This window comes from Anser anser, assembly GCF_964211835.1.
Source record: "Anser anser genome assembly, chromosome: 2".
NCBI classification, from domain to species: Eukaryota; Metazoa; Chordata; class Aves; order Anseriformes; family Anatidae; genus Anser; species Anser anser.
In genome coordinates this window covers 100,180,457-100,205,893 of record NC_139721.1, presented here as the reverse complement: position 1 = coordinate 100,205,893, position 25,437 = coordinate 100,180,457, and the positions used below count along the sequence as shown (strand labels likewise).

Genomic DNA, 25,437 nt, shown 5'->3' with positions numbered 1-25,437 from the left:
CTGGAGAGATTAAAGATGACACTAATAAGGACCCTAGATTCAAAGAACTAACCTACATTTGTCCAAGAGGATTCGGTTCAGTCTGAAAATGTGATTTTAACCCATCTGCTAATACTGCAAAACATTATAAACATGCTTTGCACTATCTAAGCCCCCCATAATGAGGATATACGTTTTGCTCTAATCAGACATCCTTAGTTTTAGGTTTTGAAAAGACTGTTAGGGACAAATATGAAAGAGTTGCAGAGGGGTTAGTTACTCTGTTTTTATGGGAGTCACTTGAGTAAAGCATGAATTCAGAATCTGAAAATGGAGCCTAATACTAACTGCTTATGGTTAACCAAAACCGCATGTGTGACCAGAAACTGTTCCAAGATTTCTGAATTACATGAATAGAATGGATATGATTTAGATATGACATACATTTGGCATAATCCTATTAATTTTGAGCTACTCCCAGCTTACGCTAATGTAAATGAGTTGGGAGACAGTGGGGCCAAATAATTTTAAAATGGAAAATGCATTTTTAAAAAATTGAGATAAACCTGCATTAACCTTGCTGCATTCCACCTCGCAAAGCAATGGCACGGCATAGCCTGAAAGCTTTGTTGCCAGATTAAGAGGTGATCTGCGTCTTGCAGCTATATGGGATTTAATGTACCTCTCTCCCCGGGGAAAAATGCTGTAGTCATGCTGGTTGCAGAACTGTGTCACTTCTTGAAACCACAATGGGTAAGGTCATTCCTATTGCTTCATGGTGTGAGGCAATCCTAGGGTACACATGAGAAAGTGTTTTTTGTTGTTGTTGTTTTTGTTTTGCTTTGTTTTGTTTCTCATGCTAGGTGGCTGGGGTTGTCACACTTTATTCTGCTCTACCTTGAGGATGCTCTGAGCTCAGTAAGCTTGGCAGCCTTTTGCAGGTGCAGTAGGGACATTTGGTTGTGGCACGCATCCTGGTGCTGCTGAGCAGTGCCTACTCTCCAGTGGCCATCTCTGTCAAACAGCTAGTTGGCAATGCTGTTTTTTTGTTGTTGTTGTTTTTTTGTTTGGTTGGTTTTTTGTTTGTTTGTTTGTTTGTTCTCCCTTTCTTCTGCCAGTGCCTACAGTGACTCACAGGCAAGTGTCGTCTGTGTTTCCATTTTGAGGATGTCTCTGTCCCCAGCAAAGCTTGGTTTTTGGGACAGACCTTGCTGTCAGTCCCTTCCAGAAGAGGTGGTGTGGGTGTGTGCGGCCCCAGAAGAGATCTGCACTGTTTCCCTTTCTTCAGCATACCCCATGGCTGTGTGACACATGCTTTTTCCTTCATAAACATGGGGCAATCCTTATAAAATCTATGAGGTTGATGGGGTAATTTCCTCTACTTGCTGGAAATTACCCCCTGTAAGAGGTGTCCAATTGGAAACCCTACACAGCGAGCTGGTACTGGGGCAAAGCCCATCTTGGAAATACCAATTCAGCTAGAAGAGCAGAAGGACCTTGCAGAAAGCACATGCTGAGGTGCACAGTTTGCTTAGGATTATGCAGCATGCTCTAAATTAGATGCAAGAAAATAGAGAAGTTAAATTAACACTGACTTCATGGAAGTGCAAATCAAAACCGAAGAATAATGTAAAGAATAATTAAAGAATTAGTGGATGAGATCTCCTGGGATACTGTCCTTAGGGACAGAGGAACTGATCAGAGCTGGCAACTCTTTAAGGACACTTTTCTGAGAGCACAAGAGCTCTCCATCCCCATGTGTGAGAAATAAGCAGGGAAGGCAGGAAACCGGGATGGCTGTGCAAGGACCTGCTGGGCAAATTGAGGCACAAGACGGAAATGCACAGGCAGTGGGAGCAGGGACATGTGGCCTGGGAAGAGTACAGGGATGCTGTCTGGATGTGCAGGGATGGAATCAGGAAAGCCAAGGAATGGCTGGAACTGAGATTGGCAAGGGGTGCAAAGAATAACAAGAAGGGATTCTGTAGGTACATTGACCAGAAAAGAAAGGCCAAGGAGAGTGTGTCCCCTCTGAAGGGTGAGAAGGCAGAGCTGGTAATGACAGTCATGGAGAAGGCTGAGGTATTTGACAACTTCTTTGCCTCAGTCTTCACTGCCAGTCAGGCTTCCCACGTCTCATTTCCCTGAACCTGTAGATGAGGGCTGGGGGAGCAAAGTAGGGTTAGGGCAACCCCAGGCATGAGTACAGACTGGATGAAGAACTCATTGAGAAAAGCCCTGAGGAGAAGGACTTGGGGGTTCCAGTGGATAAAAAGCTTGAAATGAGCCAGCAGTGCGTGCTTGCAGCCCAGAAAGCCAATTGCATCCTGGGAGACCTCACTGTGGTCTTTCAGTACTTAATGAGGGCTTACAAGAAAAAGATGGACAGTGACATTTTACACAGGCAGATAGTGATAGGACAAGGGGGAATGGTTTTAAACTAAAAGAGGGAAGATTTAGATTAGATGCTAGGAGGAAATTCTTTACTATGAGGATGATGAGGCAGTAGAACAGCTTGCCCAGAGAGGCTGTGGATGTCCCATCCCTGGACGTGTTCAAGACCAGGCTGGCTGGGGCTTTGGGCAACCTGATCTAGTGGGTGGCATCCCTGCCCGTGGCAAGAGGGTTGAAACCAGTTAATTTTTAAGTTCCCTTCCAACCCAAACCATTCTATGATGATTCCATGATGAATGTAAAGTGCTGGTGGACAGTTCCCTTCCAGGAAATTATAGCATGTTTTGTAAGTGGAACTTTGGAAAAGATTCTTGCAAAGTTTTGAAAAACTCTGACATTTCCATTATTTGCAGCAGACCTTTGAAACTCAGCAGGGAGAAAGCCCTCAGGCTAGAGAAATGACTTTTCTTTACCCCATGAAATTTTATCCAAGTTCAGGTGAGCCGTAAGCTCTTAAGAATCATCATTTCTTTTCTCTTGCTTGCATTCCTCAGGCAAATTTTAGCAGCATGATGATATAATATCGGAACACCTTAGGGAAAAAAAGAAAAAAAAAAAAAAGACCTTAGAAATAACAATTCCTTTAAACTTATTCTGAAAGCACTTTATTCAAGTTGAGAAGTTGAGTAGTATACTGTAGGAGATGCCAGATCTACAGTTGCCTATGAAAGCTTAATTCTCTCATGTACAAATATACAGGTAGTTTCTTAACAGCAGAGTTCACCTGAGATGCTTGTTTTTATGAAATAATATTAAGTATGGGGAAGGATGATTCAGGCTTACTGTAATGGGAATACCTGTTCCTTTTGGTTTGCCTTCTGTTACCTGAATTTATAAACCTTCTTGGACAGGGCTCTTTCTGAAATACCAGTCTGATGAAGATAATTAAATTTTTGATTCAAAAAGCAGAAAAGCTGCAGTATAAGGCATCCCAAGCTATTTATGAACTATGGCCTCCCTTACTTTTCCCAAATCTGTGTTATGCTTTTGACTTCTCACATTCGCCGACCATCAAATGCAGTGTGACATTACAAGTATTTAAAGACCTTACCAAAGGTCTTACTTTCTTTATCAAACAGAAAGTAACTTGAGGTATTAAAAAAAAATCTAAGTGAATGTCAGAATTAAATATTTGTCATTATAGCACTCCTATGAAGACGGAAAATGCTACTTTCCAGAAGGAAAAGGGTAGCACAAAGATCTTACGGCACAGATCCTGAAACTTTTTCCAGTTATTTACAATGCTCAATGGAAATTTTAAGAGTACTCAAGAACACAATGTCTATTTTATAAACACTCCAGAAGATACTTTTCAGAAATAGATAAGATGAACTGTATACTCACCAGATCCTCTAGCTTCGTTGCCTTTTGCTGTTGTAGAAAATTATACATACTTTCATTGACTTGAAGGCAGTGGAAGAAAGACTAATATACTTTTGGAGGATCTTAACCTCAAGACGCAGAAAGTTCATGTCACAGCAGAGAGTGGAAGCTGGGTCATTTGAGCTATTTTCCCCTGAGAATAATGGAGACTTGATGGCAGAATCTGACCACAAGTAGAACAGTTTATATATATATATATATATATATATATATTTGTATATATATATATATATATAAAAAACTGTTTTCTGGATTCAATCCTCAAGTCTCTGGGAAAGGGAACCAAATTCAGCTCAGCTGTAAAATGGTGTTCAATTTGGATTGGTGTGTAATGATTTTTTTTTTCCTAAAACTGTTGCTCAGTTGATGTTTAAAATAAATTTTATTTATTTTTTTTTCCTAGGGACAAATGAACAATCCTAATACTTCTAGCTGCAGTTCTATCTATACATTATTGATGTTTCTTACCTTTATAAAAACCCATTTTAATGTGTTTTTTCACCAAATTTCTTGGGCTTATACTTGTATCGATATTTTTGGTAAGATCTGCAGATGTCTTTCAGGAAACAGTGTTGTCTAACAGCAGTAAATAACATTAGAAAAAAACAACATGAAGATATGTTCTGCCATAAAGAGAGGTGAGGTTATCACATATGTAAGTACAAGACGAAGTAAACAGTAGTTTCAGTAATTTCCATCTTTTTACATGTCTTATGTCTACGTAATCTCTAAGAAGTTGTGTAAGCCATATAGTTTGCCAGCTTCCTCAGCCACCAGGCATCATGAAAACCAGTGCTTCATACACATCCTTAAGCACACAATGTTGTTTTTGGAGGTAACCATTTCAAAATGGGTCTCAACCTTACAGGGTGTACTAAGGAAATCAAGAAGTATCTTTTGGCAGCCCTGAGTTTTCATTTCAGTCCTTGGGTTGGCTGAGGATTGGTTTAAATCCCTGAAGAATTTAAAGCAACCATGGACAGAAGGCACCTGGAAGGTTGGAACAAAGCCCTTCATTGTGGCCCTGTGCCCTTGGGAACATGGCCTGCTGAGCCCAAAGTCTGCTTGCATTTCTCTGTTGTGCTAGTTACCATATAACCTGACTTTCTAACTGGCTTGCGTGGCCCTACTGGGGGCCTGACTTTTTAAGTTCCTAAAGTACTGGGGAAAAGTCATACAGGACATAGATTACAAAATGCTAAAACAGTTAGTTGTCAGCAGAAACAATACTGATTACTCATGTATTATTGAAAATTTGGAATCCTCCTCCCCCCCTCCCCCTTTTATTTTTTTTGCTATGGTATTGCTTAAAAAGTCAGCTGGTATGTATCTGGCCTTCAATTAAGTTGCTATTTCTGGAGAAATACTTCTTCAGTTCAATACTTTATTACTGCAGTGTAACTGGGCGAGGAAAATATGTGCTTTTCAAAAGAACTTTTCAAAGATGTCCATTCTGAATAATGTGCTATAATATGTACAGGGCCTTGTTCCTGTGTTCAAAATTTTTATGTGTGGGTTGAAAGTGTCTAGAGAGGCATGCTGACTTCTGTGTTCTGCATTTGGACCTATAAGACATCCCACTATATAAGCTATCAAGGTAAAATACATCTCAAAAGAGTACTTTGCTATGAATTTTAAAGATAGGTGTTTGGAGAATATTTGCTGTCACCAACAGGTAGTGACTCGAATAGCTGTCTCTCCCTGTACCTCCAAGCCCTTGGAGTAAGCAGTGTAAATACAGCTACTCTGATTACAAATTAGTGAAGCGATCGAGGAAGTACACTTGGTGTTACAGCTTGCTCTTTGTAGCACTGAGCCAGATCATGGGAGTTTTTCAAAAGCTGCCTAGACATGGCCCTTGGCAACTAGCCCTGGGTGGTCCTGCTTGAGCAGAAGGTTTGGGCAGGATCAGGATGATCTCCAGACCTTCCAGCCTCCAGAGATCCCTTCCAACCTCAAACGTTCTGTGATTCAGAGCCTCCTGCATGCTTAATTGAAATCAGGGTGTTAAGAGAACACAATTTGTGAGGTTTAGGTTGTTGAGGTGAGGTTTAGGTTGCTGAGGTGAGGTTTAGAGTAAATACTTCAGCAATACTACCCATTGATTTTGATTTAACATGTTATTCAGTCTCTTCTTGTGGCACCAACCAACATCAATGAGCTTCTTGCAAAGACTGCAAATTCTCCAACTCCTTTGGAAACTGAAATCTGGATTATGAACAAGATATTTACAGTTTGATCTTGCAATAAGAAGTGGCAGAACATAGAAGACATTTTCTTTCAGAAAACTGCATATTCTTTTCAGCATAAAACTTTGTGTATACATGCATTGAAATGAAATTTCATTTTGAGAATAGGACACGTAGGAAAATTAAGGTCTTTAATTCATTTTAAAGGGGTTCAAAAGGACAGTTTTTTTCAAAATCATAGACAAAATATAAAATTAGTACCAGAGCAATTTTTTTCTCAAAATGAGACATTTCAACTGAAGTGGAACAAATATTTACTGAAAATTTTGCATATTAGAGCACTTCCTTTTTTTTTTCTTTAATTTTTTTTCATATCTGAAGGAAAGCAAATTTACAAATATGAGCTTTCTACAAACAAAGGGAACGTCTGAATTTTAGTCTACTGTACTAAAATCCCCATGGCACCTGGGCTAAATCATTGTTTAGAAAAGACAAACCTCTTTCAGACATATGTTCTGGATTTACAGCTTTCACCTTATTAATCTATTCCTCTATCATTTACTACATCATATAATTCAGATATCCTATTGTTATTTAACTATCACAGATAAATGTTTCTACATGATTCCCAAATCTGTTTTTCCTTTTTCTTTAAACATCAACAATTCTCTGAAGTAGCAGTTCAGACTCCCCTATACCCTCAATTCAATTTTGCCAAACACAACACAAAAAAGATAGCCTTTGTTAAAAAGTTTAATGTTCTTAATTAGTTGAATTGTTGGACTAATTAGAATACCAATTAGAATTGGCAGGGCTGTCGTTAATTTAGAAGTGCTGTGGTCTAGTGTTAATCGCTATTAAACCTTATAGTTTGTGAAAGAGAGAGAGCAAGGAGATGAATACACACATGTAAACTCCCTCCCCTTCCATTTTAAATGTTAAGGGTCCATAATCATAGCGATCTGTGCTGTCAACGTGTACTTAGGGACTGTTGAATCCATGGAGACGTTGATGCAAAGTTAACAACAGTTTACGCACAATAATAGCATTTCCAAGTAAAAATGAAACTTTTTTGTGTGCTGCTACTAAAATGGCAAAATCCCATCAGCATCTAGAAAAGATGCTCCAAGCACTGAGGACTCTTTATCAGATATATGCAAGAGAAAATCCATTTGAGTTGCATTTACTTTTGGTACCATTAAAGTTGCTTTGCATTTCTTACAGCACATAGCAAATAACAATCTTGCAGCACTGTACAAACTGAAATTAAGCTTCGATGCCTGCTGGTTCAGTAAGTTTATATCACTGTTTCATAGCCGGAACTATCACTCAAATTCCCACCGGGAGTCAGATGCCCAGTGGGAAATACACTGAGGGTTCAGCAATTTTCAGTCTCCAGATCTAACCCACACGCACATGTACCCTTCCCATAGACCTAATTCTAACTTTTAAGTAAAGCGAAGAGCATGGGGCAAAACAATTTTGTTCTTAAATCTCAAAGAAAAATAAAGAAACTTCTATTCAAACTACATACTTAAAACATCTGTTCCTAACTGAAATCACAAGGGACAGTTTCCCAAAGGTGGATGCTGCAAATATTGCTGTGAAATCCATGTGCAGCATCCCTGCCACCTGCCTGAGCCCAATTTATGTCTACAAGTGATTATACAAAAAAGTGCTCAGGTGGCCAGAGAAGCATGCGATGTGATAGCCTGATGGGTCCAAGTCCCAAGTACAAACATAACATTTCCAAGGTACAAATATATTTTTCACTTTGATGCTTTCTCTAGCTGGGCTGAGTTGTCTCCTGAAGTCTTTCATGGTGATAGATTGAGGCAAGAGTGATGGTGCTGATTACTATTTATCTGGGGCAATGGTGACACAAGCTAGAAGAAGACAGATAGAGGACAAAATAGAAAATAGCAAGGTCAGTGACACTGTCATCTGTGGAGCATGTGGATATCCTATTGGTAATGTGGCACGGCATAAATGTTTTTCTGTTCCTCTCTAGCCTGATCTAGCTTAAGTATTTTTCTGTTTGTAGCAAAGTTTGTCCATGGACTGATATAATACAGCCAGATCCAATCACGCTGCCTCTTCTATGCAGAAAAACCTATAATTCAGTTTCAAAGAATTCAGATGTTTAAATCATAACTTGTAAGTTTATGGTCAAGAAATCTTTGCCTTGTTCAAATGGCATCTTGTGCTCTAAGGCTTTATTTAACCTCTTTTTATGTAAAGCTACAGTAGAATATGATGTTTGTGTCTTGACTCTTGCAGAAAATAGTGTGAATTTGCATGTTTTCTATAGGAAAAGGGATTTAAGAACCAGCTACAAACTTAAACTGCATAGTTTTTATCATGTTACTACTCAGAGCAAATTTTGTTTCTTTTTCTTATTTTTTTCTGTAGAAATCTGGAAAAAAATATGGTATATTAAAAGAAAGGTAGTGATGAAAAAAATGATTTAACTACAAGCCAGCATTTTAATTCAGCTTTTTTTCCCTAAGTGGTTTGGGAACTGCAAGCAAAGTCCTTTTGCTCTCTGCTCTTTACATTACAAGGTAATTTACATGAGAAATTAAAAGAGGAACTAAAAATTATTAATTGGTTTCCAAAAAGAAACAGCTTTTCTCCCAAAGCAAAGCATTTCAAACATTTAAGACCCCTCCCCCTCAAACCCTAGCTGACTTTTTTTTTTCTCCTTTAGGGATTTTTGTTGACTACGGGTCTTTTATTCTTTTTATGTAAGTACTAGTACACTCGTTTCAAGGCTTTGGTTTGGAGCTGCCTAAATGCTATAAGCAATGACACAAAGCCAACTTGAGACCCCTATGCATTTAAAATCCATTCAAATGTCTACTCCAAATTCATTAGATCCCATTTTCAATTAGACTTTTTACAATTAGGGAAGGAAAATAGATTACTGTCATCTTAGGCTGTTGCAACCTATGTTCTCAGCCATATATTTCATGCCATAGCTTCAGGTCTTTGGCATTTAATCTTGCAGAGCTCAAAACATTATTATTTCAGTTTTGTCCATGCAGACACACACAAACATGATGATGCTAAGGTTGATAGCATGTTAGAGGCTTTGCACTGAGCTCAGCTCCAGGTGGGATTCACTCAGCACCGTGTCAGATGGGTAATGAATAACAACCTGCATTACACGTGAAGGACTCACGTACACTCAGCTTCCTCTTCAGCAGCTGCCTGAGCAAAAGCCACAGGTCTAAGATTGTTTTTAGAGAATGGAAAGAGAAGGTATGTTCTTCTGGGTGTCTAAACTAGGTGCAATGAATTACTTCCCACTACCTCTGTGTGTGTTAGATAACTTGCTTAGGATGGACAATTTTTTGATGGCTATTGAATTGAATTGAATTCCATGGTACGTTTTTGTAGGCTCAGAACCAGAGCTGGTTGGAAATATTTCGCCAGATGCTAAAGCAGTTCTCACAAAACAGATTTTCCTTGGACACTTTTAATTTTTAGTGAAACTTGTTGACTAACTACTCAGAAAGTCCAAACCAGTCCCTTGCGGGGTAAATAAGTCTCAACAGGAGTCATCTTTTTGTTGGATGTTCCCAAACTGTCTTTCTCTAGTCAGTTGAATGTCTATGCATCCTGTCCTAGGAAGATACATTGGTGTCCAGGAGTGGTGTGGGCCCCAGTTCTTTTTTATGTATTTTGTTCTGTGGCTATAATATATTTTCCAGGGTGCATTGTAGTGCTGGCTCTGAATGACCATCCCTTGGTATCAAGATTTGCAGCCTAGACAGGGAGACTGGCTTGCAGGGGAGAACTTGCTCCTGAGCAAAACTCCCATGATGTGAACTGTCGTCAGAGAAACAGGCATTTCTCTGTTTTAAGTGTCTGGCAATGAGCTGTTGTTTCCCACTTTGTACGTCAAAGCTGAAAAGGTTCGGTTTCTGAAATTTAAATGCCTTTTTTTTTTTTTCTGTTGAAAATACTGTAGGGGAGTATATCAAACAAATATTGCAACATTTCATCATGGCTGGGATTGAAAACAAACACTGAAATTTTGGGATAACTCACAGGTAGAATATTCTGGCTTTGGTTTAGTTTTAACTAGCTCAAGGTGCCTTGCAGCCACAACTGCATTTTAACCTCTCACATATCAGGATCGGCATCTCTGCCTACTGAAGTATGCCCAAATGAAGGTGAGCTTCTAAATGTAATCAGGGAGAGCAAGCCAGACATTTTTGTCTCAGGTGGGGACATGCTGGTTCAGTTCCACCTTTGTGACCTGCACTGGTGGAAGCCCCTGGCCCTGATGCACTGGCCTGCTTCACAGCTTGGCGTGCTCCTGCTATTTTGGGGCGCTACAAAAATCTCCTCCTGTCCAGCCTCAGTATGTTTCCCATGAAATTGTCCTTTCTGAACTACAGCGGCTATGCTGCAGCAATGTGGGAGCAGAGAGGGAGGAATCGTTCTGTTCTTTCAAAACAGATGAACAGCAGTCCCGGCTTGCTTCTCTGGGCATCTCACCACTTGGGTGAGAAGGCATCTTTGTGCTCAGAGTGCCTGGAGGCAAAGAACTATGGTTGTGGAGCTTTAGTATAGACAAATGATTTTCCCATTTTACTGCTATTTCCCCAATCGTTATTTTTATTTTTTGCTTAGGTGGTTTGCAGTTACCACGCTTATTCATTCTATTGTTTGCCTTTAGGGCTTCTCTGTGCCTTTTCTCCACCATTAGTCTGTTCGCTTTTTTTTTCCCCCAGTGATTTTATATGTAATCTTCATTTTAATCTAGCCTGTTAGTTGTCCTCTTGTCCATTGTAGATGCAATTTTTTCTAAAGAGATGAACAATATTAATTAATTTCAGTTTATTACAACAGACCTTGTGTATTATGCCACCACTTTTGCTCAAGTGGTCAGGTTTTCCTTATCTTTTTTTTTTTTCCCCTTTTTATTCTAGCCATATAAAGAATTAGGAAGGAGATTAAATCCACTGCCAAAAGCCATCCAAGCCCATGAGAGAAAGGACCACACAGGGATATAGTCCGCAGCTGAGAGGACAGGAATTTTCCTATGTGTTTACACCTAAGATCTGTTTCACCTCATGTTTGTGTTTTGTCAATAGCCATTACCAAAGAGAGACCCCCGAATATATGTACACAAAGGTTAAAAAGACATTACCCTAGTTAAGTCTCAGCCCGTTCCCTAACAGTTGCTGAATTCTGTGAGCCCTGAAGCATGACCCAAAAACGTTATTGTAATTAATTATGGTAACTCTGATATGCATATCAATTCTTTTTTGCAAACATACATTTATGAATGCCTCTTCTTGTGGCAGAGAGCACTCCAGACTAAGTACATATGGAGTGTAGCCCATCAAGGGTGCTTTATTTTTTTTTTTCTTTTTATTTATTTTTTTCCTTTTAAAATCTCTTGGTGTGTATGAGAAAATCAGTTCCATCTCAGATCTAGTAAAACAGTGAGGCTTTAGTCGTCTTTTTGCCTTCTTTTTTATCATGGAGCCTTTTTTTCCCCTTGCTTTAGAATGAACAAGACCTTGTTCCGAATCCATCACAATCCTTGATGAGTTTCTGGCAATGGTTCCTACACTGCCATAAGGTTTCCTACTTCTGCACCCTTCCTCCAGATATCACTGAGTCAGTGCACAACCAAAGACAAGGCTGCAAATTAGCTCAGTGTGGTATGCACTCTGCTGCACCGGAGCTGCCAGTCCCTCTCTCAGAAAGAAGAGATTAAAAGAATAAAAAGATAAAAAGAATTAAAAATTAAATTAAAACAAACAAACAAACAATACAATATAATAAAATAATGCTGGAAAGTGGTGCCCTGGTGCTGTGCATTTGGAAAGCATTCATCTGAAGGCAGCAGGATGACTCTTGGAAGTGCCATCCTCCTCCAAAGCAGGGCAAAGGAAGAGGTCATGACTGTAGTCCTTGGTTCTTGCTTCACACCCATTCAATTCTTTTTTAAATATGGTACTAATAAATAGTGAATAATATATAGTAAAATGCTAACAGAAGTCAATAGCAAGTATACTGGTTTACTTGCCAACAAAAAACAAAAGTGAAAATGTTAACATGTGAGTGCTGCTCCCTGTACGAAGAAGTGCCATGTTCCAAGCGTAAGTGTAAACTAAAACCCCATTTGTGTGAATGCTTAATTATAAGGGTGAAAACACTGTCAATCTTAACACTCATCTGGGTTTCATCTTGGATGCCAAATGGGTCTTGCTGTCCTATATGTTAAGAAAAGTCTTAATTTCACAGCCCTGACAGAAGAAGAAGTATCAGCCAGAATAACTGAAAGGGAATCAACATAGACTATCATGATGGAATTTTTATTAGCACCACTTTTTTTTTTCTTTTTTTTTTTGCCTGACTATATGTAAGTATACTGAATCAAGAAAATATCTTCAGCAATAAGTATTGACAAAAGTTTTTTAGCTATTTTATGAGCATGATCAAAAAAAACCCAAAAGATAATTCTGTTCACAGTGCCCGCCGTGAGGAAGCCTAATGCAATTTGCAAAAGACACATGTGCTGCTGAAGCTTTTTAATTGAAACTAACCCATCAAAGGATCCGGAGACTTTGTCAAATGTCTTAAGTTATATCTTATGTTCCAATGCAATTATGATTTAAATGTAATTCTTTAAAGAACACTATAGACAGTCAGAACAAAGTCCCATTGCCGTCTCATACCTATGCATTATTAAAGAGTTACCTGTGGAGTTTTGTCAAAATCTTTACATATTAATATCTGAAAGCTTGTAGGGTTGTGAAGAAAAAAAAAAAAAAAAGAGGAAAAGAAAACAACAAAACCTGTTTTTTTCTAGTATCAGGCAAAACTCATGGCAGGTGGGGAGGACTGTACTGTGTAACAAACAATTTGGATCCCATGTGAATCAAGAATCCTGTAAACTTAGAAAAAGCACAAAGGCAGTTTGCTTTTAAATAAATATTTTAATTTGCATGACGTTAAATGGGAAAGCCATTAGTGCACATCAGTATTTTAACCAAAGTTGGCAAATTTTATCTTTGGCTGTTCCACAAATTGTCAGTTGAATTTGATTTCATTTTTTCGCTTTCCTCTATTTCCCAGAACCTAAGGCACAGGATTTCAGATTACCAGTTCAACAGCATTTTATTCCAGTGTTTGGATAAGAAGGATAAATAAATGAGAAAGAAACAATCCTATGGTTCCAAATTATGGGGAAAAATATACAGCTCAAGTTCTGTTTAAACCTAACATGATAAAGGCTCTTGGAATTTAATTACCTGTAAACCTCATTTATTGTTTCAATTTAAACCCAATAATTTAAAGCATAAAGCAAAACATTTGCTAATGCTTTTTCTTCCTTATTTTTATATCAGAAAAAAATTTACATGTCAGATGCCTGAATCTTGGAGATACAAGGAGAGCAGAGCTGTTGACTTTTATAACATCTTTATCTGGTTTTCAGACTGTTTCTGTGAGACAGATTATCACACTTAATCACATCCAAACTCTCAAGAAAACGCTCTGTAAATGTTTCACATCTATTGAAATGATGGCTTATAACAGTGAAAAATAAGGAAGTGGAGGATGATGAAACCTCTGAGGGCTGTGGGAGATACTGCATTTCTGGTTAGCCTTAGCTTGTGTGAGATAAGAAGACGCACATTGCTTAATGCCTTTCTAAACCTCTTAGGAGAGAATTTGGCTCTTGGGATGCTTGGGACCTGTGCACTGTAGCTTTGCTGTGGATTGTATAGCTCCATTTGATCTTCTCCACCATCGGGAGGGCAATGCTGCAAGCATCCCTTTGCCCAAGCTGTGCTGGGGCGGTGCAGGGATCTAGGGAACAGCGTCGCTGTGTGGGGACTCAGAAGTCCCCTGTTGAAATGGATCATAGCCAAAGTAAGGTTCAAGGCCAGAGAAAGGCTCTGCAAGGAGTCTTTTCTTCAGCCACTTTTCCTTTTTCCTGACAACCCATTCAAATGTGATCTGGTGAGGCTGGAGGAATGAAGCGTATATACTTATGATGGTTTTAGCAGATCCGGCTTCCTGGAAGCTAGCAGTCCATTCAGGTAGAGCAAACCGAGCACTTTCCTCCAGATTATCTTTCATGTATGTATAAACAGCATTTGCTGCAAAATGTGTGAACTACAGAGCTCAGAGTCACAGCCTGCAGCACAGCAAACTGGCTTTTCCTGGAGCTTGTAATGTGATAATTAAATTGCTAACAGGCACCTTAGTGATGGCATTTGCTGAAGATTTGAAAGCCTTCTTACAATCATACCTTTCTGTAGGGGACTCATCAGTAGAAGCAAAGCTATCAGAATAGATTTTTTATATATATATTTTCTTCAATGAGTACATTAAATTTTTATGTGGAGTGAAATGGGACAGGACGTGTTTCCCTTCCACTGCACAATGATTTATTACCCCAAAAAGACCGCAGAACTAATTAGCAGAGTAATTAATTAATATAAATTTGCATATTTGCATTTGCAATTAGTGCAGCCAACTGATTAGTCTGAAAATGGGAAGTTTGACTCATTAGATGTTAGTGTCTGCTGGACCGGAAAGCGGCTGCCAGATGAGGCAAAAAAGCATAGAATAAGCATAAGTGTGTGCGCGCGCGCAAGCTCATCATGTCTTTTGTTAGAAGAACAGAGTGCAAATATGTGGTCTAAGATACTAAGACTGCTATTTAAAAAAAAATATATATATATATATTTTGCTTTTGCTTTTTAGCTATTTTTCCCATTATCTTACTTCCTGCAATGAACCACTGCAACCATGGAACCCAGCAAGGCTTCTGAACAGTGCAGTCTTTAAGGGAAGATAGCTGCAGATATCCTGATTTAGGTGCCGAAAGGGAGCCATAAGGAGCCTCCTTGCCATGTGATAGATGGGACAGGGATATTTCCCCTCATCCTAGTTACGTTGACTAACCAGTTGCTAATGCTGAGAAGTCAAACTTGGCAGAGCCCATAAAAGCCCAGGAGAAATGATTAGCCTTCCAGGTTGTGTTGCACTGTCATTTTTTTTCCTCTTTGGACACCCTAGTGGGTGTGCCTCATTGTATACATCTAAATGTCCTTCTGCTCTGCATACCTGAACTCTGTGTGCTGCACGTACAAGGGTACAGTAATTTCCTGCAGTTTTCATGAGGTTTGAAAGAACATTGGGGAGAGGTGTGTCTGCCCATTGGGTCATAGGTCCAGATGCCATAATATCTGTAGGATGATTACTAACGCTCCTCTCCAAGTGGCAGAGCAGAACTAAGATTGTTTTCGTGTGGGATCAGTAGAAGATGTCCTGATACCTACTGCAGCATTTTGCACTGCTCTCTCTGCTATGGTTGGAGGAAACATCCCATTCTCCTTTAGCGAGACTTACTGTGTCCTCCTCAAGACTAGTGTGACTGGGGATAGGATATTAGCGGGGCTGGCCCCAAAACAGCCCTCTGAAAGCTCTTTGGGTCTTTTTCCAAAAGCTTTGACAAGAGTTCAGCAGTTGATGGGATTCTGACACTTGTGTAGGTGTTGTGGAAGATTCCATTACTGGTTCAGTGCGTTTACATCACACTGGAGTTCAAAACCTGTAGCAGTTTCCCCTAGCTCTTTTGCTTTATCATGGTAAGAATGTGGGCAAGTCACTTTGCTCCTCCTCATTTTATTTTATTTTTTTGGTACTAAGCTTAAAAGTTTATCTACAGCAGTTAGAGCTACAGAGTAGGTGCAGTTATACTTGCAATAAAGGGTGTTTTATCCTGTTCAAGGAATGAGTTTAAGCTAACATTTACTTTGCAGGTATAATTTCTGTCCCCTGTGGGAGTCTGCTGGTATACCTTCATTAGATTGTAAAATCTAAGTGTAAACTGGGCCTAAGTCAACAGGAATATCTTATAAACTTGGATCCATTAATTTCTGTGAGATTTGCAGGTGTTGATTAGTTCTCAAGACGCCCTTGGCGTATTAAATATATGCAAGATAACTCAAAACGTAATCATACTTATGAAATAAGACAATCCCTATATTTCCTTTAAACTTCTATGGCAAGGTATGATAAGCAAGAAAAAAATTTTTTTTTTTTTGATGTCAATCAGGACATTCTAATTCTACATTTAACACAAATTAGGAACAAGTTACATTAACATTTGAAAATGATTACAAAATGAACAAATATGATTTCCTAATAATGTTTCTGAAATATTGTTTCAATAATTAAGTCTATTATTAGTGAGAAAGAATTTGTGAATAACTATCTGATGAAGAAAGAATTAATATGCATAAGTGATGTTACCTAAAATATTTTTTTAATCACTACAGGTGAAGATATAGATTTTGCCATCATTCTTTTGATAAGAATAGTTTTCACAAACCCTGTCATAGTCAATTGCATTATAAGCAAATAAGAGAAAACATTTTAAAATAAAATTTGTCCTTAGTGAATATCATCCTCAGGTAAAAATTGAAGAGTAATCTGTAGGACCAAGTAACCAAACTTGCTTTTGAGCAAATCCATGCTTGATATGTAACCAGATTTCCAAATACATTCTGGACCTACAGAGGTAAATCTGTTCCCACTGCTGTTTTCAGCACGCCACTCCCATTTAACCCTCTATCCACATCCTTAGGAAACTTGACTTTAAAAATCTAGCCTTGTAGGCAGGTGAGAGTTATTTGGGGCATGGATGGACATATCTATATGAGGTGACTGTGGCCTGGGAGCCATGATACTGTGTTATTTAGGTGTTGACCCTGATGTGGGACACGTTGCCTGTGAACGAGGTGTATTACTGGTTCTCTGCACCCCATGCACACAACAGTCCTCCTTGCAGGTTAGGGTTGCTTGGTACCCATCAGCTCAAAGTGCAGGTAGATGCATAGCTCTACACGTCTGTAAGCTCCCAAGTCACCAAGCTGTTTTTTGTTTTAATCTACAGACAGCTGTGAATTTGCTTTTGGAGCTAGACCGAAATATTGTCTTCCTGTATTTACAGCTCTGTGTTCTGACATTGTCTCCGATTCTGGCCATCAAAACTGTGCTAAAAGGAAATAATGCTCTGCCCACTTAGGGACATCCTTTCCCCTCTGAAATTCTCACACTCAACAACTGAGAAGCTGTTCACCTTTTCCTTAAACTCCCCCATGCAAAATAGCAAAACTTTCTGTTTTCGTGAGACCCAAATGCTTCATTTCAGCTTTATTTAAGAGTTGCATTTTGATAAGACTGTTTGATTCCAACCACAATGTAAACCATTTTGCAGAAGCATGACGCATAAGCAAACAGAAAAGTACAGGGTGTACGGTGCCTGCAGTTGGAGAGCACCCCCAAAGAGAATAGAGCGGCAGCAGTGACACAGCACTCTTCTTGGCTACTGTACAGCACAAAGAAAAGGCTCACAATGCAGCTAGCTTCCTCGGTCTAATTAGCAACATGGGGCCAAAGGAAAAACCTGTGACATTCAAAACTGATACTGGGGGAAAAGTAATCTGTATCTGTGAGACAGAAGATGGGCAAAAGCCAGCTTCCATTTGGACTCTGACATTGCCTGCATCAGTAAGACTAGCAAAATACGGAGACCTTCCACCCCAAGTATTGGAGAAATTCAGATTGAATACAGGCACAAAGTGAAAGGTCATAAGCTCAGTTTCTGTGTGGCTAACACAACAGTAAATCAGTTCCGATAAAGAAAATGGTTTCACTTGATAAAAACTTGGTGTCTGTGCAATCCATTTCACAGCAGAGGCAAATAAAAAGGGATTTTTCTAACAACTAAGATTTTTATTTATTTATTGCTTGCAGGCATAGGCTTTATCCTGGAAAGAGCAAAAATAAGTCACTTCCCAAGGCTGTGGTATCAACAGTTCAGGTATTTCAGCATCTGCTTTCATAAGCAGGGGACAAAGAGGTAAACGAATTTCAGTGTCTAACAATCTGACTAAAGAGTGTGATTTAAAGGTGGCCGAACCTCTAAAATGAGTACAACAAGATAGAAAATGACAGCCTATGCTGTCCTTTGCTATAGGATATTATTTATCAGGACTTTGCAGCATATTCTGAATGCAACCTGCCTGTCCTGGGTGAGGCAGGTGAGGCTGGAAGGGGAGACAAGCAGCCAAAACATTTGGTAGGAAACACCTGCTGGCCTGTTATCAGCACATGAGATTTCCTGGAAAAAGGGTGCATGAAGCATGAACGTTGACAGGAGGTGAAAACATACATGACAACTTATGGGTATGCAACCGAGACAAGAGGGAATACCGCTGCCACTCAGCCAAAATTCAGGAAGCATAAACTAAACCTGGATCACAGCAGAATGTAAATCACTGCTTAGCAAATTAAGGACTTTAGTCAAGAGGCATCATGAAAAAAAGTGAGTGCTGTAAAACAACCTCCCCCAACAAACTGGAAACAATGTGTTGGGCGACTACTTACCTATTAGTATTGGCTACTGACATCAGCAGAAGTCACAGGGCCTCCATAACAGCTGGGAAGGGGCAGCAATCTGGAACCTGAAGGACACTGCTGCCTTAAGAAAGAAATAAAACAGTTTATGAAAACAAGGAAAGTCCCACCACAAGGAAGTGCTTTGCAAGCAACAGTTGAAATAGCACTACTGCAAGAAGCTCCACAGTGCAAGGACTGAGAGATCAGAGATTTCAAAACAGCAAAATGATGTTCAGATGGAAAAATTATACTATTGATGTTGTTCCTGGATATCGGGAGCTTAATCAGCACATAGATACTGTACAGTTACCAATGAAACAGATCACAGGCTCCCCGATGACACTGACAAATTTTTAGCATCTTCCTGACCAGGAAGACTTCAGTGCAGCATTTTAAGCTGTGCAGGTATACCTTGAAAGCACAATGCAAGACCAGAAGAAAAATACCTTGAGGACCAGTTTCTTGACTGCAGTTGTGTTGAACAGCATGTTGCAAAAGGGGAGGAAGAAGTAAAGAAGCAGACGTGCCACAGCAGCGCTTACCAGGAAAGAAACAGAAAGTGATGACATAATCTTTTGAATGAAGAGATTGTGTCAAGAGGGTCTGTACAAGAATAACTCCAGAAAAAAAAATATAAAAATGAAGTGAATTAAGGAAAGTGCAGCAAGTTGCGTTGCAAAGAAGCTGTGGCCAGAGCCAGAAAAATATTCCCTTCATATAGCACTATCCAAAATATGTGCTGGAAATGGAAACACATTCTCCCACTTCAGCATTAGTGTGCTGATCATCCCACGTTAAAGCAGAAAATAATGGGTTTGTTCCACGTGGCAGGGCTATTGCTGCAAGGAACCTTCGGGTGTGCATGTTGGACCTAGAAAGGGAGGCAGCAGCTGATCTTGCCTGACACGGAGGAAACAACTACCCGAATGTGGGTGAAAACGACATTCTTTTTGAGGTCACTTATGAAAAGCAAGGCAGGTAGATACAGTATTACCGCCAAAGTAACTGCAGAAAGCAAAGAGGAAATTTTGCCTGGAGAATTGTGAAGATTTCAGAGGGTTGGGTGTCTGATGCACAAATGACTAATGGTTTGCATGCCATGTTGTCCCACACACAACAAGCCCAGCTGACTGAAGAGAAGCCAGACCGTTTGCTCAGACAGTCACTGAGCGACTTCAGCATACCTTATGAGGTTTTCCCCTGACAGGTATCTGTGAGTAGGACTCCATCTGTGAAGGTGTTGCCCATTACACGGCCCAGCGCTGGAAAGCTTAGCAAATTAATACAACTTCCTGTCTGGAGGAAGAAATCAGGAAATCCTCCTATGACTAGAGACTGTAAGGTGGAAGAAAATTTCCTTTCTAACAGAGGAAACCCCTATTGGACAGTATTAGGCTGATGTGGTAGTCACCCAGGTGAAATGCAAAACATTCAGTTAAAAAATATAGTTATCAAGGTGAAGCCTCAGGCTCCAGGGAATTGCTAATATTAGTGCAACTGCTTCAATCATGAAAACTCAGGCTGCTATGCAGAAATCGTGAATGAAATTGCTAGCAGCAAGCACAAAAAAACCACTAAGAAGAGGGAAGAGAGCATATAATTGTAATTCCCATAAACACGATTGGTAGATGACACTACCAGTGTGTATTCAGCCACCCAGCTTTCTGTAATTGCAGAACTATATCCTCATTGTCCAACGTTTCTTGAGGCACCTGTTTCCCACTGCTGACAGTGGAGAGACCTAGGGAGTCCATCTCTGTGGTGGGTGCTCTGTAGAAAGCTGCCTCACCTTTTATAATAATTCTTTTTACTGCGTCTTTGCATTCAGAAAGCAATACTTGCTCCAGACAAAGGAGGAGTTTCCAGCTCAAACCGAACTGAAGTAATAATGTTACCAAGCTTCACTGATTTCTTGAAGGCTTCATGTCTGTGCTCGGTGATGACAAGACAGCTGATGTCACTTTAACAGGGGCACCAGCTCGTGCGTGTGGGTACTTCGCTGGTCTGCAGAGAGCAAGGGGTTTGCCTGTGAAAAGCCTTACTAAAACAGCCGTTCTCATTTTCTTCTGTCTTGTGTGAAATCTTTGTGGCTGGGAATAGCTTGAACCAAGCCAATGCCGGTGAGGCAAAAGGGAAAAAGATGAAATGACCTTAAATGGTGGCCACTTTGCAGAAAACCTCATTACCTTGAAAATGAGAGAGAGCACTCTGCAGGTCCTGGCAGCTCACTTGGCCTGAGCGCATGTAAAGAGATTCATCAAAATATCTTACTTACGCAAGCAGGTGTCTTCCTCACCCCAGGGAGAAGCCTTCCAGCAGCCAGTGTTGCAGAGGGGTCAGAGGAAAGTTAATTAAAGATTGAGACTACAGGGTTCAGCCCTTGACCAGAGGAAAGGCTGCAGAGACTTCCCCAGCAACAACAGCCTTAACCAGGGGACTTCCAGCGAAGGGGAAACCCCAAAAAATTTCTTTTTAACCACAGCACCAAACACCACAATATTTCATGAGAGAAGGAAGGCGTTTGAATGCAGACAGGCTCACAGAGAAGAGTGCAAGTAGCCAAGGCTCATGCGTTTGGTGCAGGTCTTACACAACCAACTTCCACCTCTCATTCTCTCATAAATTAGCTCTCATTCTCATGCATATGCAGTACAGTATTGTGGTTTCCCTCCTGATCTGTCATCTACCAACGAGATGTGGCTGGTGGGTGAAGGAGAGGCCATGGAAAAAGAGGGATACAGGGGTGTCATTTCAAGGAGCACAGGCTGGAAGCACGCTTTCTCTCTGGGTCACTCCAGCATGTGTCTTAATGCACCTGCTGCGGCTGAGCTTGCCAGAGCAGCACCTCCCATTCAGGGGTGGTATGTGCAGGGGATAAGAAATATTGCCAGAAATACTGGTAGTGCAATAAAGAGGCTTTCTAATGCAAGGTTTCCAACTTCATCCAAGTCATACCATAAGCTTGGCAAAAAGGGTTTTGGAGAACCAGCTGGTGGTGGCTTGGCACCCTGTGGGAGCTGAGTTCCTGGTTAGTGGAGGAGCTGGCCAATCGATGAAGTAATTATGGTTACCATTGGCTTTAAAGTTCATCTTTTGTGGTTACTTCAGGGTAGATGTTTAGGTCTGAATGAGACTGGAGGCTGAACTGTCTTCTCCTTTTTGATGATGACTGTGGGTGGGGAATGCTTTGTGGCAGTTTAGATGGAAGGCTGTGTTGAACATGAACCTCCACATGGCATTTTTTGATAGTTAAGCAGTTGACTTTCATCCTCCAGAACCTGCTATTGTGGCATGTCTCATGAGAGCCAAGAGATGTGACACCAAATATGGATGAATGTGTATTATCCTTCTTGCTTGGTACATCTTGTTGCTTATATTACATGAGGGAAGCAGCAGTTCTGGAGAGGGCAGCATTACAAATGATGTGGTAGGTCTTTGTACAAATATGGCAGAAAGCACAAATTTGAAAGACACACAGTACACTGTTTTCCTCTTGCCTCCTTCTTCTAGGAGAGAAGATGAGAGGTGCTGAGGAACCATTATATCCCACCAGTAAAATAAATTAACAAGTCTTCTGTTACTCTGCCTCCTATGTGTACACCTGTAGTGGCTGCAAATGTTCACAGTGAAACGTTACTGTGCTGTGGAAGAAAAATAACTTGCTTTGCTTTAAATAAGCACAATTTGAATGTAGTGCAGCTACCCTACCTGAATGTTGCATTATAAGGATGGACTAAGCTTCACAGACACCTCACACCATCCAAATTACGACAGCAGTGCCTGCAGATCCATTGCTGAAGCTTTTTTTTCAGATAATAATCTCTACAGTTGAAAATAGGGAGCTGTTTTGGAAATGCTTGATTTGACCTAAAACTTGAAAAACCAAGTCTCATTATGATGGCAAAAGCTAGCTGCAGTATGGATATTTTTATAAAGACAATGAGACATGTCAGAGTTACAACAGCATTTGATTCTTTATCTCACATACTTCCATGCTGGGATGAGATGATGGTATGGGGACAGAGGATGGGAGAAGACCACTTTGCTAGACTTTGACCCTACAAGGGTATAAATACTTTAGATTTAAATGCTACTTTATAAAATATTTGGATGCAAAATCATTTTAGGAAATTCCCTTTCTATCTTAGCACCAGTTCTTCACACTAGAACTGCCATTTTTTCATTTCTGTGAAATAATCTAGGGTGGTGGGGTTTTCTTTGTTTTTGAGAAAAGAAAAAAAAGGTGGTCTTGAGCATAATCACAAAAACATTATCACAGTAGAGAGGCTGTAATTTTTGACAGAGAAGGAGTGGGAAAAGGTGTTTCTTGAGAGGGTGCTAGAGACCTCTTCTTGAGAAAGGTCTTACACAGAAGAATTCATAGCAAGGACCTGTACTTCCTAAATCCCAAATTCAGTTTTCAAAACTGGCAGGAAAATAGGAGCCTGTGACCCACTGACTTTCAATAAAGGAGAGTTTGTTGTTGTTGTTGTTGTTTTGAAGACGTGTTTGTTTGTTTATTGTTGTTGTTTTGTTGTTGTTGCCATTGTTGTTTTTGTTGTTTTTTTTTTTAACTTTATCCAGATAGAAAACAGTGCAAGAAATCCCCACAATAGATTTTCAAATATATCTGAAGACTGTTTTCAGGTGAGATATTATGGCTTAAGTCCTAGAAAGAGAGAAGCAATCCAGGGCACTTGCTGTTTACAGTTGCCAGATCTGAGCTCTGTATACGGTCAGTGGAGAGTGGGAGTAGCCGTGCTTATCCTAGCTGTCTGGAGAAGGTTGTCAGAACATGATCTTCTGTAACTACATGTGTCTGAAATCAGTTAAAAATAAAGAAATTAGATGTTTTTGGAAAGCTTCGTGAGATCTACCAAATCATGCCAGAGTAAATTCTTCAATCACTAACATATTTTAGAAAAGTTGCTACTAGTGGCTTCCCAAGGAGCAGATGGGAAATGAGCAGAAAAGGCGGGATAACAACACATGAATGGGGAGGTAGGTGATAGCTATGTGGTGAATAAACGGAAAAAGAAAAAGCTTCCTTGGAACCTTATTCTGATGGCATGGCTGTTTTCTTGTAGATATCTGTTGTAGGGTCAGGTCTTCCTGACCAAATACAGTGAGAGTCTTAATTTGAGGGACAATCTAAGAGAGTTATCTAGTATAGAAGAAACATCATACGTGTCTGTTGGACAGTAGATAAAAAGCCATCTATTTAATATAAATTTAAAGTGAACATCCCAGAATATGTCTGGGTCTTTTCTATTAGGTTTGTGACATTAGTAAATAATATCTTCCCTTGAATGATAATCTTGATTATCTTGTGCATATTCTTTGTTTCTGAAAATAGATAGCACATACTGCACTTGTGAATCTTTTCTTGTTACACCCATTTATGACAGCAGGGTGCAAAAGAACAGCAAAATCATTCTAGTGAGTATTAATTGAAAATTTATACAACTGTGTTTGTGTATGCAAAATATCTTCATTGTATGGCGAAAGATAAAATGAGGAAGGCTTGGCATTCCTATGGATTTTAAGTATTTATTGCAACATACAGAAAGCAAGCCTTGAATTTATGAAGATGAATATAAGCTCCAGAAACCTGAATCTTAGAATTAGTTTGGTTTAGACAGGAAGAAGAAATGTGAATATTGTCCAGAAACATCACTATTGCTCTTGAAGGTATGAGTGTCTCCATCGCAATCAGACTTTAGTCACATCCACTGTAGAAACAGCTGTTTCCCTTCACATGTTCAGCCAAGCCACATTTATGTTTTGATGTAAGTTCTGTTCATATAGATGGGATCATAATACTTATCTGAAGAGAGTCTAGGAGAACCTTCTTGGCTAGGCTAGGGACTCTGGCCTTATGCATGCCTCCACAAAGCAATTGTCTTGCATGTGTAGCTAGACCAGACCTACTGTGTAGACAGTGTAGGAAGTACAGACTTGATTACCACTCAAGCTGTGATGCCTTTATAGATTGAGTTTATTCCTTAAAATATTGCTGTGGCTGAGAGAGACGTTCTGCTGGGGTGTATGGACAGTTTACACACCTTATCGTGCCTGAGAACAAGGTCAATCAATGTTCAGAAACCATACAGGGCTTTGTTATGTACTATGTATGTCATGAACAGAATGGGGGAGTTTGGGGTCTAAATTGCTAACAGTGTTCTTACTGTGAAGTTGGCTTTAAAATTTATTTACAAATCTGGTCCATTTTATTTGTGGTCTTGCTCCTGAGTCTAATGTAATCATTTAATTCCTGAAACTGAGCGTTCAGAGACAAACATCAAATATTGTGAAACTTGCTGAAACCATGAGATCTGGCAACGCCACCTTTAAACTGGCACTACAGTTTTATGTTAATACACCTACTATGTTTTTATACACTGTTATCTAGAAAACCTACCATCAAAAAGGCGTACACTGGTATTTTCCCTGTTTTATACTTTATTTTACATTTGACTTTAGAGAGAGTATTATGTAATAATGTTAAAGACCAGAGTCTGAAATCCTGGCTCTTGCTGAAGAATACCTTTCTCCATCAGTAATTCCAGAAGAGTCAGGCTTTACATGGAGAAAGCCACTAAAATCAGTGTGAGGGAACGAGAATTAATTGTCTACCAGGTTAATGTACTCCAGAACTTGAAGACCAGCTTGTGTTGCCAACACTGAATGGTTTAATTTTTCAGTTTCTTGGCAGAGCTTTGGTTATTTCCTGTATGCCCAGAGCATGACTTCGAGGCCTAAAGGATTTGAGTAGATGATCAATAGCGTCAATGTCAATGATGCGTGAGAGGATCCAAAATTGCTAAGGAAATAAAGGCTGCTTGTGCAGACTTTTTCCAGTGCTAACTTCTGTGGTTCCAGGATAATTTTATTCAAGTATCACAGTATGAGAAAAAAAATCTGCCCTGGTAATTGAAACTTTACATCAGGCGATCATTCATTTTAATATGTCAAATGCACACAT

The 25,437-nt window shown here is 39.7% G+C and overlaps 1 protein-coding gene across 8 annotated transcripts in view; it reads right to left on the bottom strand.

Moving 5' to 3' along the window:
- NEUROD6 (neuronal differentiation 6) overlaps positions 1-21,346 on the bottom strand; it is a 28,522-nt gene extending 7,176 nt beyond the window's left edge. Inside the window, exons 1-4 of one of the 8 annotated variants that reach the window (XM_083822224.1) lie at positions 18,899-20,684; positions 18,441-18,534; positions 3,778-7,891; positions 2,847-2,965 (exon numbers count right to left, since the gene is read on the bottom strand). The gene's annotated coding sequence lies outside the window, so the exon portion shown is untranslated. Of the gene's footprint in view, positions 1-2,846; positions 2,966-3,777; positions 18,535-18,898; positions 20,685-20,727 lie in introns of those variants that run through there. The other 7 variants (XM_083822219.1, XM_083822222.1, XM_083822220.1 and 4 more) reach the window with 7 other exon arrangements.
- Between the last annotated feature and the right edge of the window lie 4,091 nt (positions 21,347-25,437).